This window comes from Cuculus canorus, chromosome 3 (genome assembly GCF_017976375.1).
Source record: "Cuculus canorus isolate bCucCan1 chromosome 3, bCucCan1.pri, whole genome shotgun sequence".
Taxonomy (NCBI): Eukaryota; Metazoa; Chordata; class Aves; order Cuculiformes; family Cuculidae; genus Cuculus; species Cuculus canorus.
The window spans coordinates 2,626,392-2,639,152 of record NC_071403.1 but is presented as its reverse complement, the minus strand read 5'-3'; the positions used below and the strand labels follow the sequence as shown (position 1 = coordinate 2,639,152).

Sequence of the window (12,761 nt, the reverse complement as noted above, 5' to 3'; positions counted from 1 at the left end):
TGTAGTGTTACTGACAATCCCGAAAACCCTTAAAGTAGTTTCACTCTAGCAAATAACAATTAAAAAAGCCCCAAAGCTCACCCAACAGGCCATTTTCATACTGCAAGGTTTCTTTCTCCATTATCCCTAGCCCACAAAGTAATCTGGAAATCAGCCTTTGGTACAGAAGCAATAGGAGTAACAAAGATGTGATCATAGAGTGGTTTACAAACAGTTAATAAGTGACCAGGAAACCCTTTCTCATAGTTATTTTCCAGAGTAACATTGCATTTTAACTGCTACCAGAATTGTAACAAAACAAAAACATACCCTAGAAGAGCCCAGCTCTTTCCCATAAATGTGGCACAATCAAAAATGTCAAAAAAACCCCCCAAACTATTGATCCAAACCTGTGTCAGCCCAAAGATACAGCAGACAAAAGCGCAAGCCTAGAAATGATGCTGCATGAGGCCTTTTTGAACAACAGCTCAAGTCTAAAATGTCGAGCAATCCCAAAATACAGAATTTTCCCATAGTAATTTTTGTTTAAGCACGCCTGTTTACCGACCTAGAGATGTTCTGCCTCCTATTTAAAACTATTTTTGGACTTATATGCTGTTAATTGAAATTCCTAAGACTGAAATCACTGAAAGGCTTCTCTGAGCTTCCCTCCGAGACCAGGGGATGGATGTCTAAGTTATCGATACCCTGGATTTTGATTACAAGACAAAGGTAACCTCTCAGCCATCCTATGTCTGGCAAAAAAAAAAACAGGGTTGAGAGGGAAAGATTTTATATATTCACACTGGGATAACAGGAGAGGAGTCAGCTCGCAAACCTCTCCACATTTACTCCTCCTAACACCCCTAGGTGCATTTAGGGTCACAACGAGGAAAGCAAACTAAAGACACCAAGCGATGTAGCTCTCACTCCTAAGCACCTGAGGAGAATTTTGCTGGGCTGGCTATGAACTCTCCAGGTCTCACAGCAATATTAAACTGATCAGACAGCACAAGCAATCTAACCGTTCGACTTATTTTGTATGCAGTGTGTAGTCTCTTAATTGTTTCCAATTACTGCGCGTTTTTTTCTGGAAACAGATAGTGCTTGTCTACACTTGGAACCTATTAACGTTGCTGGAAAGATAGCAGCTACACTTCTGTGCATGTATCTGTGGATGCAAGACCCGACTGCATTGGAAATGAGCTCGACTTGCCTGCAACTTGCAGTTTCACTCTCCTCGAATGGACCCAACTCATTTTTTCCAGTCAAGAATCTCCCTCTCTCATTTTCCAACAGCTCCATGGAGCTTTCCCTCAAAAGAAGCTGGTGGATGTTTTCAGTTGGTTAATCAGGCCTTTTATATCCAGCCAGTTATTTTTATGATAGAGGCATCTAAGTACATTTTCCAGCTGTTACTATAAAAATCCAGCACTTTCTCCATCTGTGTGTTAAAAAAATACCTGTGGAATAAGCAAAGTAGCTTAAACCAACCCAATATCAAAAGAACCCTGACTCAGTCTTCAAACTACTGCCTTTTATCTCACTCAGCATCACTGAATAACACTTAGAGATGTGATTAGGAGAGGTGATATGATTATATTTAGATTAATTATAAGATATTTATAGCATAGCTTTTCACCCTTTCTTACTTGGATGCGTTAGAATGAACTTGTCAATATATCGTGCTGCCCAGTGGTGCGAGTTTGTTTGTTCAGTTTAGAAGATAATCTGACTGACACCTTAAAGTGGATATAGGAGAGGCCTCGTTATAAAAGCTCTCCCTCTCATTTCATTCATTTGTTCTTTGATAAGATGATATTTCTGTCAAAGTCCTCTTGGGACTTCCTGAGAAACCTTTACTTTCACGCATGGATTTGATTCAGTTAAGCTTGTCCTTAGAAACAATATCAATTTGCTAAGCAAAAAAAAAGCCTATACGATTTCTACACTTAAATTCTCACAATATATTATCTCCATGAAAGAACTGTATTCTAAATGGCAATAAGCATTTTCTCACTGGCAAATTGTTATTTATTGGCATAAACTGGAGACCACCGTTAACAGAGAGCCCTTGAGGAGGGGATGAAATCACTTTTCAGAGTACTTTAAGAATCCCTGTGAGGAAAAGGGTCACTAACAAGATAAATGTACTTAAACACATTTAATTTTGTACGTAAGTACATTTATCAAAGCCTTTCTACTACTGTAAAAAGAGGAATCTACTAAATTCTTTTCTGACTGATTTCCAAAAGCATTTATGAGTATCACCATTAATTGATGTGGAAAAAAAGGATAATATGAGACTTTTAAAACCACTGACCACCTTCAAAGCAGGAGACTGGTACTTCAAGGGCACTGTTTTGACGCTGTTAGTTGTGAACAAGACAGATTTCTGTAAGACATCAGCCTAGAACTACTTGTGTAACTAAAAATCCCTTTTTTTCCCAAGAAAGAGAATCACATTCAGAGGATCGTCTTATAACCACAGTCAGTAACTGAATTTGAGCTTCGATTAATACTGCTCATTGTTAGTACAAAACACTGTACTAACAAAACAAAACAAAAGCTGTACTATTTTATTCCACTTTCTCCAGTCAGTACCTTTTAAAAGTCTTCTTTTTAAGTGTCTTCTGATGAGCCATAAAAAAATGCCACCTGTAAACCACAAGAACTTTGCCTTGCCCTGCACAGCCAGACATAGCAGGTAGCTTTTCCCACACCCATACCGCAGCAAGGCTGAAAAATAGATTACAGTGACAGAGCAGGACAAACCCCCACAGAGCGGCACAGCGGTCAGAGCAGGAAGAAACATGCAAGAGCTTTCACTGTAATTTTGACAGCCAAGAGAGCAAAGATTGGGAGAAGAAAAAGAGAAAAGACTATTACCTACCTGGAAACAGTCTCAGCTTGTGAAACAAGGACATTTTACTACTTTGTCTTGCTTTGCCTGGTATATTATGCGTTGCTCAATATATTATTACGCTTTCTCAATAAAATCCGCAAAACAAATCATAGAATTGTTTGGGTTGGAAGGGACCTTAAAGATCATCTATTCCCAACCCCCTGCCATGGGCAGGGACACCTCCCACTGGCTCAGGCTGCCCAAGGCCCATCCAAACTGGCCTGGAACCCCTCCAGGGATGGGGCAGCCACAGCTTCCCTGGGCAACCTGGGCCAGGGCCTCACCACTCTCATGGTGAAGAAATTCTTCCTTATGTCCGGTCTAAATCTGCCCCTCTCCAGTTTATGCCCATTGCTCTTTGTCCTATCACCACAAGCCTTTGTAAAAAGTCCCTCCCCAGCTTCCCTGGAGCCCCTTCAGGTACTGGAAGGTCACTATAAGATCTCCTTGGAGCTTTGTCTTCTCCAGGTTGAACAACCCCAGCCTGTCCTTGTACAGGAGCTGCTCCAGCCCTCTCATCATCTTTGTAGCCTACTCTGGACCCGTTCCAACAGCTCCATCTTCTTCCAATGCTGAGGATTCCAGAACTGGACACAAGACTCCAGGCTGGGTCTCACAAGAGCAGAACAGAGGGGCAGAATCCCCTCCCTCCCTGCTGGCCACACTGCTCTGGATGCAGCCCAGGACACGGTTGGCCTCTGGGCTGCGAGCGCACATTGCCGGCTCGTGTCGAGCTTCACATCAATCACTGAAGCCAGAATGCCTGCTTAGACCATGAGCCTCAAGGGACATCATTCTCAATTCCCATACTTTATTCTAAATTCAGTGCCTACTCAATTTACAAAGCTTGGTTTGCATTTCCATCCCTAGCTGGTGTCCTTTTGAAGCCGTTGGAATATTCCCCAAAGCAGCCTTGGCTCTGCCTCCCACAGCCATACCTTCAGAGCAAACTAATCCCACAAATGCAGGCGGTGAGTCTATAAATCAGAGTAAAGCAGGAATCTGCAGAGCTCAGCAGTTTAGGAAGAACTGAGTTTCGTCTCGCAGGCCTGAGGTGCTGGTGCCTGATGGCTCCCGCTGTGAAGAGAGGACAGGACAATGAAGAGATAAATGAAAAGAGGACCAAAAGCCCTCAAGAGTCAGGCTTGCTGCTTTGCTCCTCACTGGAAGCACGAGGGGTGCAGGCCAATGGCTTTATTTTGGATAACATTGCTTTCTCTCTTCTTAGTAATAACAGCCCTGCCCCAACTCAACTTCTGCTACAAAGAGGAGAAGCAGCAAGCCTGGCTTTGAGGCCCTGGTCTCCACGAAGCTGTCAGCCCCTAAGCTGCTTTGTCACCCTCAGCAAAGACCCATCCAAGACATCAACAAAGTGCCTAAAGCCAAGCCCTGGGTCAGGGCCTCAGGGAAGCGCCAGAGCTCAGATTCCAGCAGCCACACACTGGAAGAACAAACAAAAGGATTACACCCAAAAGGATTACATCCCAGAACAGCCAGCGACAGCCTCCATGAATTTTTAAAGCTGGAGCTGGAAGAGACCCTAATGTGAGCTACTGTGAATCCTTCATTCCATCCAGGGTATAATCATATCATTCTGCTTGACAATGTGACACAGAGGGGGCAATAAAACATCCATTTCACAGTGAGGCTGGTGTGACATGGCTACTATGGATGGTTAGGCTACTTAATTTATGTTTCAGAACTCATCTGAATTCATTAAGCATTTCCTACTATTTTGGGCCTTGCTACAGATAGCTGCTCATAAAGCTTATAAGAAATAAACACTTTAGGCACGGGCAATTTATTTCTTCCTTCAACCAGACTATCTTTCCTGAAATTTTGTGCTACAGAGTAATAACTACAATATCTATAGAAAACACGATAAACCAAAGCCAACCGTATCCTGGGCTGCATCTAAACCAGCGTGGCCAGCAGGGCGAGGGAGGGGATTCTGCCCCTCTGTTCCTCTCTGGTGAGACCTCACCAGGAGCCCTGTGTTCGGGAATCTCCAACATAACAAGGACATGGAACTGTTGGAACGGGTTCAGTGGAGGCCACAAAAGAGATGATCAGAGCACCTTTGCTATGAGGACAGGATGAGAGAGTTGGGGTTGTTCTCTTCTCTTCTGGAGAAGAGAAAGCTGAAGGGAGACCTTAGAGCAGCTTCCAGGGCTGAAAGGGGCTCCAGGAAAGCTGGGGAGGGGCTGTTTACAAAAACTTGTAGTGATAGGATGAGGAGGAATGGCCTTAAACTGGAGAGGGGCAGATTTAGACTGGACATAAGGAGGAATTTCTTCACCATGAGGGTGGTGAGGCCCTGGCCCAGGTTGCCCAGGGAAGCTGTGGCTGCCCCATCCCTGGAGGGGTTCCAGGCCAGGTTGGATGGGCCTTGGGCAGCCTGAGCCAGTGGGAGGTGTCCCTGCCCATGGCAGGAGGTGGAACTGGATGGGCTTTAAGGTCCCTTCAGACCCAAACCATTCTATGATTCTACAATTCATTCATTGGTTCTAAGCCTTCAAACTGTTGCAGAATGGTGCAGAGTTGCAAATACCCCAGAGGAAGAATGAAAACAATTAAACCAAAAGAAAACACTTCAGGAACTGAAGGTGCACCAGACAGTGAAGATTAATGTTTTACATTGTTTATATATTTTTGAAGAATGCTTTCAAGAAAGCCACTTATCACTTTCGGTGCTTTTCGCATTTGAATAATAATTAACCACGGGGTGGGATTGTTAAAGACAACAACAAGGCAAACATTTCCTGAATTCTTACAAAGTGAGAAGGTAAACATGTGAAGACTTTGACTGTAACAAAACAGGATCCCTTAACTCCGTGTGCATTGTTTTGTTTGCTGTCCTTTAAAAACAAGCTAGCCCAGTGTGCAGTTCATTAGTATTCTAATTGTCAAGTAGTGCTCAGTGGTTGTCTCAGGCTGGCTGATTAAAAATTAAACAAAATTAATTTTTTTTATTGCCAGATGCACCAAAGTCTTTTTTTTTTTTTTTAATTAAACACCCTTTCCAGCACTTAAGATCAGATGCCATCATAGCGGAGCAGTAACTGACCGTACTTGGCAAGAGTAGATCATGAAAGACTAATTCTGAATTACAGGGCAGAGGTTTTATCCCTATCACTGTTTTTCTGTTCATTTCAGCTTATCTTTGTGTTCACCAAAAGAAAAGCTGATGAGACTGTGATCACAGAGCATGGCAAACAGCTCCATGAATCACAGAATCACCAGGTTGGAAAGGACCCACTGGATCATCGAGTCCAACCATTCCTAACACTCCCTAAACCATGTCCCTCAGCACTTCATCCACCCTTTCCTTAAACACCTCCAGGGAAGGCGACTCGACCCCCTCCCTGGGCAGCTGTTCCAGTGCCCAATGACTCTTACTGTGAAGAATTTTTTTCTGATATCCAGCCTGATCCTCCCCTGACGGAGCTTCAGGCCATTCCCTCTTGTCCTCTCCCCTGTCACTTGGGAGAAGAGCCCAGCTCCCTCCTCTCCACAACCTCCTTCCAGGTAGTTGTAGAGAGTAATAAGGTCTCCCCTCAGCCTCCTCTTTTCCAGGCTAAACAACCCCAGCTCTCTCAGCCGCTCCTCGTAAGACTTGTTCTCCAGCCCCTTCACCAGCTTCGTTGCTCTTCTCTGGACACGCTCCAGAGCCTCAACATCCTTCTTGTGGTGAGGGGTCCAGAACCGAACACCGTATTCGAGGTGCGGTCTCACCAGTGCTGAACAACAACCGGCTGCAGAACACACAAGACAGCTCACTTCCATCTCCAGACATTGTTCTTTGCTTAGAGAGTTCTTATGGACATGATCTTGGCTGCTGAACTGATTCAGACATTATGAAGTAATATCTGGGCAGTAATCATCTAAAAACTCTCTTCCAGTTACACGTTTACCCAAGATGAAACCGCAAAAACAGGCGTTTCCCTGAATTATGATGCTATTAATAAATATCAACAGAATGTAACGTTACCATAACACTAGAAAGGATGACCTGAAATGTGAGTACATTTGCAGGTGCATCCACAGACACACCCTGCTTGATTTACCTGAGTAAACCAATTTAACCACTTTGTGCCTTTGTTTCCTATCATTACAATGGGGATCCTTCTTTCTCTCTCACAGTTGCATATTATGCAAATAAAATTAATTACTCTATGTATACACACACCATAGCTGTAGAGGACAAAAGAGATTTTATATTCAGAATATCAAGATGAACAGAACTCCAAGCACACCCAAGATACAAGAAAAACATACAGGAATCATTTTAAGCTACAGCCAACTAAAATATAACATGCCAATCAATGTGATCAAGGACAAGAGAAGAGTCATGTTAGACCTGGGGCTTTTTGAAGATTAGACCATGCCCTCTAGTTTTATTCCTGTTAAGAATGATGTCAGTGACACTAAAGATGGCATTCATAAAACCATCTTAAAAGACAACAGCAAAAATAGAAGCAGATAACATGACAACAAGCTGTAATGAACACAGAATCGCTTGGTTGGAAAAGACCTTAAAGATCATCGAGCCCAACAGTACCTGTCCACTACTAAACCACGTCCCTAAGCACCACATCCACCCGTCTTTTAAACACCTCCAGGGTTGGGGACCTCACCACCTCCCTGGGCAGCCTCTGCCAGCGCCTGAGGGCCCTTGAGGTGAAGACATTTTTCCTGATGTCCGATCTGAATCTGCCCTGGTGCAGCTTGAGGCCATTCCCCCTCATCCTATCACCTGTCACTTGGGAGAAGAGACCAACACCCACATTTCAACCTTCTTTTGGGCAGTTGTAGACAGTGACAAGGTCTTCCCTGAGCCTCCTCTTCTCCAGGCTAAACAACCCCGGGTCCCTCAGCCGCTCCTCATAACGCTTGTTCTCCAGCCCTTTCAGGCTCAAAGTTGATCCAGTACTGGAAGGTAATAGAAAGGGATTTTCCTATGGAACTATTAACAGCAACTCACACAGGATATTTAGGAGGAGTTAATACTTGTACTCTTAAAATGCCTGAAGTTTGAATAACTGTACATTGCAAATGTCCTACTGTTTGGAGTTAAACTCCGCATTACTAGCTTCTATGACGAAATGAAACGTATTCGCTACGACCAAAACATCACAGAACAGAATCATATAATGGTTTGAGCTGGAAGGGACCTTAAAGCTCAAACAATTCTACCCCCCCTGCTGTAGGCAGGGAGACCTCCCACTGGCTCAGGCTGCCCAAGGCCCATCCAACCTGGCCTGGAACCCCTCCAGGGATGGGGCAGCCACAGCTTCCCTGGGCAACCTGGGCCAGGGCCTCACCACCCTCATCTTGAAGAAATTCCTCCTAATGTTTAGTTTAAATCTTCCCCTCTCCAATTTAAAGGCATTCCCCCTCATCCTATCACTCCATGCCTTTGTAAACAGCCCCTCCACCGCTTTCTTGTAGCCCCTTCAGGCACTGGAAAGTTGCTATAAGGTCTCCTTGGAGCCTTCTCTTCTCCAGGCTGAACAACCCCAACTCTCTCAGCCTGTCCTCGTATGGAAGGTGCTCCAGCCCTCGGATCATCTTTGTAGCCTCCTCTGGATCCATTCCAACAGCTCCATGTCCTCATTATGTTGAGAACTGGACATGGGACTCAAAGTGGGATCTCACAAGAGAGAAATAGAGGGGGAGAAGGGGAGAATCACCTCCCCTACCCTGCTGGCCATGCTTCTTTTGATGCAGCCAGGGACACTGCCAGCCTTCTGGGCTGTGAGCGCACACTGTCAGCTTGAAACTGTTACGTATTTCAGGTTTGAGATCAAAGGCATTACTTTCTGCGACGAAATAGCCTTGGCAATTAAAAAAACCCAGCAGCTTAAACTCCCCCAATATCACCTGCTCTGCTTAAACATTGTAAAATCAACACCTGACTCACCCGAAAAAAAAGCAGAGTCCAAACATGCCAAAAGTTAAACCTCACCCAGCTGTGACTTCATTCCCCAGGTTGTGACTTTGCTAATTCTTTTTCAGGAGGTGAACTAAAGCCTGCTGGATTTGTAGTAAAGGGCACCTCTCCAGCATTACCATTTTTCACCAGAAACACCTACAGCTTCCCATTCCACCTATAAAGGAAACTGCCTACACTGCGGAGGAAGAACCAAGAAATATTGGCCTGCCCTAATGTTAAATCATTATGGCTATGACAGGCATTGCTACACATGATGCATGTGCAGCTGCAAATAAGGTCACCGTGTTGTTCTCCTTGGCAGTTAACACTGTGTGCCGAACACCTCAGCTTCCAGTTTAAATTTACACTCCCTTAAAAATTAGATGAAAAATTTGCAAAGTAATTAGATTTCTATGTCTAATTAGCGAAGACTTAATTCACTACTGATGTATTTCACCTTTCTGTGAGCTACTTGAACAATGACTTTCAAATATTCAGAGCTTTCCATATCGCTGAGCTCCAAACTAATTTACAAACTTTGGATATTATTATGGACTGTGACAGTAAATAATAGAATCCTCATGTTTAGAGGTACTTTAGATCCAGGCTTCCCTTAAAACATTCACATTTGCAGAAAAAAAATACGAGTTGCTGGGCTCACCACTGTCACAGTGGATGCACAAAACAGGTCAACACCGTGTGTGGAGTCAGTCCTACGTTTCTAACAGCACATGGGCTTCAACATCAGGCGGGCACAGACGATGTCCCAAGTGCTTCCCAACCATTATAGTTGCTGCGCGAGCACAGAACACCTGGCTGTGTAAACACAACGTTTCTGTCATCGGTTAGAACAAATCAGTACAGCACTGGTAAAAGTTAACGGCAAAGAGCTTCTATAACACAGGTCGGGACCTGGTCTTGAAGAGTCTAGCTCTGCCAACGTGGATTCATTTCAGCCGGCAGCGCTGTGCTCACTAGAAGAACCTCATTAGAACTAGGTTAGCATTAGCTTGGTTACATTTCATAGAATGGGTTGGGTGGGAAGGGACGTAAAAGATCATCCAGTTCCACCCCCCTGCCATGGACAGGGAGACCTCCCACTGGCTCAGGCTGCCCAAGGCCCATCCAACCTGGCCTTGGACACCTCCAGGGATGGGGCAGCCACAGCTTCCCTGGGCAACCTGGGCCAGGGCCTCACCACCCTCACTGTGAAGAATTTCCTCCTAATGTCTAATCTAAATCTTCCCTCTTCCAATGAAGCCACTCCCCCATCGTCCTATCACTCCAGACCCTTAACAGGTCCCTCGCCAGCTTTCCTGTAGCTCCTTCAGGTACTGGAAGCTGCTCTAAGGTCTCCCCGTAGAGAGAGACCTTAGAGTCTCTTGTTTTCAGGCTAAACAGCCCCAACTCTCTCAGCCTGTCCTCGTAGCAAAGGCGCTCCAGCCTTCAGATCACCTCCATGGCTTCCTCTGGATCCATTCCAAAATCTGGAAAATCAGGATTGAGCTTACTTGCCTGTTGCCGCAGCAAACACAGGCTTCACCAAGAACTACTGTTGAAAACAGCTTTGTGAGAACGCGCCCATAAAAAAAGATGATATTTAAATAATCTCACTACCAGACAGCATCTCTCATCACGGATGCTGGCCAAGTGCTTCCAATATTTTGTGAGTTAGTGCAGCCAGAGGCAAAAACAAACCCAAGAGTCACCAGGAGGATTTGTGGGGCTTCCCCTGGTAGCTTCCCATCCAAGTACGCTGCGTGCTTTGAGAGATCTGATACTACACGTGGCAGGGCTGCTGCTAAGATGGTCACCGTGGGATTCTTTTAACGTTCAGCGAAATGGAAGCAATTTATTACAGACTGCTGCAGCGCTGCTTTCATTCAAATTATAAGAGGTTGAAAGTAGCCTTTTAAATCCGCTTCGCCTTTCCCTCCGGTACCAGCTTACCTTCAAGCTTCTTGGAAAGATGACACTCTGCAAAGCAAGCTTCAGAGGTCATACTAAGAACAGAGCATTCAGTAAGTACCCCGTCGACCTCCCAGAGCATGCGGGGTTAGAAACATATCTGCGAGCATAAACTGGGTTTCCCCAACGGCCTGAGAATGGGACGCATCTGTGGAACAAGTTTTGCACTTACTTGACTATTACCATAAAACATTTACATGATTTAATTAGATTATGTAAATGCTTTACTCCAATTTGAAGCTCTGAAAATCATAATGTCATGCTCTAAATTATGCAAGTATTGAAAATGCTTTTCACAGCAGGAGAAGCAAAACCACTAGTAGTGAGACCATCCCACCACATGGCCTTGTGCTCTTCTCTACTCACTGACCACACAAAATGCATTACTGGAATCCTGACTTTTTCTATCAGCATTTTCTGCACAGAGTAGTTATTTTGTGCCCTGATTTTATGCTGAACCAAATCTGATTTCGAAAATCCTGTCGTTTATATCCATGTCCTGATCAAGCAGCAGATTTATCACTCTATCCCTCCTGCATGCAATTCATGAAAGGCGATCTCAACGAGATGCAATAAGAGTTATTCATGGAAGCATCTTCCTAACTGCTGAGCAGTGAGAAAGGGAAGTAGGGAAAACCTTACCAAACATTTTTCTCTTGCTAAAACTTTCACTGTAACCCTGGAAAGGATGGCACTACCACATTACTGAGCATGTGTCACTAAGAGATCCTGCAGTCAAAGGACATCCTTTAAACTATCTGTTCCTCCAACTACTTTAAGTTTCTTCTTTAAACTATTCCTTCTCCCAAGTGATAGGATGAGAGGGAATGGCCTCAAGCTGCACCAGGGCAGGTTCAGATTGGACATCAGGAAAAATTTCTCCACTGAAAGGGTTCTCGGGCACTGGCAGAGGCTGCCCAGGGAGGGGGTGGAGTCCCCATCCCTGGAGGAGTTTAAAAGATGGGCAGATGAGGTGCTCAGGGATATGATTTAGTAGTGGACAGGTACAGTTGGACTCAATGATCTCAAAGCTCTTCTCCATCCTAGGGACTCTATGACTCTAGAGCGTCTGTTCCCAGCAGCACAGAGGACGATCCTCCCTTAATCTACCAACAGCAAAATTCACTTCAGGTGCGTCTTACCAGACATGCGGAATACACTAGCATTAGCCCCAGCAGCTCGGTACATTTTCACCTGTATCCTGTAGCAGAGTCTCCTCGCACATTTCAAAAGATACCTGAACTACCATAGAGACAGACAGAAGCCACAGCCTTTTCCCATGTGCCCTCCCCTGCTTGCAGCCCCTACAGATTATTACAATTACCTTGTTCACGGCATCAGAAAGATATTTATCTGCAATACACTTGTTCCACTTAGAATCACAGAATCTTAGAACCATGAGGTTGGAAAAGACCTCGGGGATCATCAAGTCCAACTGTACCTGTCCACTACTAAATCATATCCCTAAGCACCTCATCAACCTGTCTTTTAAACACCTCCAGGGACTTTAAACACTCCACCACCTCCCTGGGCAGCCTCTGCCAGTGCCGGAGAACCCTTTCGGTGAAGAAGTTCTTCCTGATGTTCAATCCAAACTTCCCCTGACACAGCTTGAGGCCATTCCCTCTCATCCTATCACATGTCGCTTGGGAGAAGAGACCAACACCCACCTCTCTCCAACCTCCTTTCAGGCAGTTGGAGACAGTGATAAGATCTCCCCTCAGCCTTCTCTTCTCCAGGCTAAACAACCCCAGGTCCCTCAGGCACTCCTTGTAAGACTCTCCAGCTGCTTCACCAGCTCTGTCACTCTTCTCTGGACGTGCTCCAGGACCTCAATGTCTTTTTTTATAGTCAGGGGCCCAAAACTGCTCAGTAGCTCCGCTTGCTAGGCTTTCCTATTCTCTACTGATCCCAGCCAGTCATCACAACCTGCTCACCTTCCTGGTTTACACCACCCTTGCCATTCAGTACCTT

The 12,761-nt window shown here is 45.0% G+C and overlaps 1 long non-coding RNA gene across 3 annotated transcripts in view; it reads right to left on the bottom strand.

The window, feature by feature from the left end:
* LOC128851834 (uncharacterized) overlaps positions 1-12,761 on the bottom strand; it is a 41,435-nt gene that overhangs the window by 19,785 nt on the left and 8,889 nt on the right. The window lies entirely within an intron of this gene.